At 50.3% G+C, this 2,805-nt stretch overlaps 1 protein-coding gene across 1 annotated transcript in view; it reads right to left on the bottom strand.

Annotated features, from left to right (window-relative positions):
- PLVAP (plasmalemma vesicle associated protein) overlaps window positions 1-2,805 on the bottom strand; it is a 13,077-nt gene that overhangs the window by 8,760 nt on the left and 1,512 nt on the right. The gene's annotated exons all lie outside the window — the stretch shown is intronic.

Below are 2,805 nucleotides of genomic sequence, written 5' to 3'. Positions count from 1 at the left end.
AAGTCGGTATTTTGTGGAAGAGCCACACTCCAGGGGCCAAAGAGCCGCATGTGGCTCGCGAGCCGCAGTTTGCCGACCACTGGCCTAGTTCATGAGGGCATGGCTCCTTTACAGGGAAAGCTGGTCTGATCTTCGAAAGTTGTTATGATTACCCTGGCCAGTGTCTCAGTGGTTAGATTGTCAGCCTGGGAACTGAAGGGTTACAGGTTTGACCCCCAGCCCTGTGGGGGGGAGGGGGGACCAGAGCAGCAGGAAACAAATTGATGTCTCTCTCTCTCTCTCTCTCTCTCTCTCTCTCTCTCTCTCTTTCCCCTCCCCTCCTCTCTCCTTTCCACTAAAAGCAATGGAAAAAATATCCTCAGGTGAGGATTTAAAAAACGTGTTATAAAAAGAAGTGTTATGATTAATACAATTTGGCAGTAAAAATATGGAGGCACTGACACATGCTCCAGTGTGGACGGACCTTGAAAACATGATGCCGAGTGACAGAAGTTAGTCACAAGAGGCCACGTAGTGTCTGGTTCTTTTATTTTATTTTATTTTTTTAAATATATTTTATTGATTTTTTACAGAAAGGAAGGGAGAGAGATAGAGAGTTAGAAACATCGATGAGAGAGAAACATTGATCAGCTGCCTCCTGCACATCCCCTACTGGGGATGTGCCCGAAACCCAGGTACATGCCCTTGACCGGAATCGAACCTGGGACCCTTCAGTCCGCAGGCCGACGCTCTATCCACTGAGCCAAACCGGTTTTGGCTGTCTGGTTCTTTTAGATAAAATGTCTAGAATAAGCAAACCCATAAGGGACAGAGAGCAGATTCATGGCTCCCAGGGGCTGGGGAGAGGGAGGGACGTGCTGTGTCTGCTAATGGGGACAGGGTTTCCTTTTAGGGTGATGAAAAACATTCTAAGATTATTTGTGATGATGGTTGCACAACTCGGTGAATGCACCAAAAGTCATTGAACTGTGCACTTTACTTATTTTTTTAAAAATATATTTTATTGATTTTTTACAGAGAGGAAGGGAGAGAGACAGAGAGCCAGAAACATCGATGAGAGAGGAACATCGATCAGCTGCCTCCTGCACATCTCCCACCGGGGATGTGCCCGCAACCTAGGTACATGCCCTTGACCGGAATCAAACCCAGGACCCTTCAGTCCGCAGGCCAACGCTCTATCCACTGAGCCAAACCGGCTTTGGCTGAACTGTGCACTTTAAATGGGTCCATTATAAACGGCATGTGAACGAAACTTTTACGATTCCACAAAGGCCACGCCTTCCGAGCTTTGGAACAAAACCCTCCGCAGAAATATAACAAGTAAAGATATGAAGGGTGCAGATTCTTGTCTTACTGCTCGTCCTTAGGAAGCTGGGCCTGTGCGAATGCCCTGGGTTAGGGAAGCACAGAAATAGCTCGGAAATTTCCAGCGACTTCTGCTTTCAAAAGCCTTACCAACACTCTGGCTGGTGTGGCTCAGCTGGTGGAGAGTCCTCCGGTGCACCTAGAGGTTGCCAGTTGGACTCCGGGTCAGGGCACATGCCCCGGTTTCAGGCTCGATCCCTAGTAGGGGGTGTGCAGGAGGCAGCCCATGGCTTCTATTTCACCATCCAAGTTAAAATAAAAGCTATAACATTTAGTGCAGCTCCTTGGTATTTAGTTTTTTAAAAAAATATATTTTTATTGATTTTAGAGAGGAAGGGAGAGGGACAGAGATACAAAACAATCAATGATGAGAGAGAATCACCGATTGGCTGCCTCCTGCACGTCCCCCACTGAGGATGGAGACCACAACCCCGGCATGTGCCCTTGACCGGAATTGAACCTGGGACCCTTCAGTCCACAGACTGACGCTCCATCTACTGAGCCAAACCAGCTAAGTCAAAACATATATATTTTAAAAAGCCTTAGCCACAGAAGGGGAAGTGAGTTGGATCCAAACATGAAGTGAGAAAGGGGTATCTTCCAGTTAGAACAGTTCAATTTTCCTTTCCCTTTCAGGGTCCCAGGACAAGAAATGCAGTTGCATTTCCAGAAAATTAAAATAAAAAATCATGTCTCTTAGCACTGACAGAATTGGGGAAAGACCAAGATTCATATCCGCTACCATCGGACACTGGGGCTGCTGGAGCAGGGCCGGGTGGGTCTAGGGGCTCCCTCACAACCATCAGCACCCTCTCCTGGGGTGGGGGCGTGGGACAGGATCCCCTCAGGAGAAAACCCTGAGAGGTTCAAGCCTAGAGGAATTTGTCAACTCAAAGGGGGGAAAAGCATGATTTTCCAGTTTTAAAGTTGTGAAGATCTGGATTCTCAGATTTCTAATCACCTACAGCAGGGAGTCAGGACCGGGGGTGGGGGTGGTGGGGGTGGTGGTGTGAGTGCCTAACACTTTATGACCCCGATTCCTTCCTAGTGGCTCCTGCTGGGATAGTGCTGTGTGTCCTGGGGATGGGCTGGCGGGGATTCAAGGCTCTGCCCTGAGAGCCTGAGGAGGGTGCGTCCCCTGCTGGGGTCAGAAGGGGAACCGCCCTGCTCTGGGGATTGAGGAGGGACCTGCCCCCATTCCAAAGGTCAGATGGAGACCCATACTTCCCCAGGGGCCTGAGGGGAGACCCTCCCTGCCCTGGAGCATGAGGGGGACCAGCCCCCATTGGGGAGTCTAAAGGAGACATGCCCTGCCCTGGGTCTGAGCAGCAAAGACAGGGCCCTTTCTGGAGCGGATCTGAGGGGCCTTCCTGTCCCGTGAGGAGGGTGGGTGATCTGAGGCTGGTCCTCCCCACCTCCCACCCCAACTGGCCAGAGCCC

This window comes from Myotis davidii, unplaced genomic scaffold, assembly GCF_000327345.1.
Source record: "Myotis davidii unplaced genomic scaffold, ASM32734v1 scaffold1203, whole genome shotgun sequence".
NCBI lineage: Eukaryota > Metazoa > Chordata > Mammalia > Chiroptera > Vespertilionidae > Myotis > Myotis davidii.
Note: the sequence above shows the minus strand (reverse complement) of the source record. Positions and strands in the feature narration are given on the sequence as shown.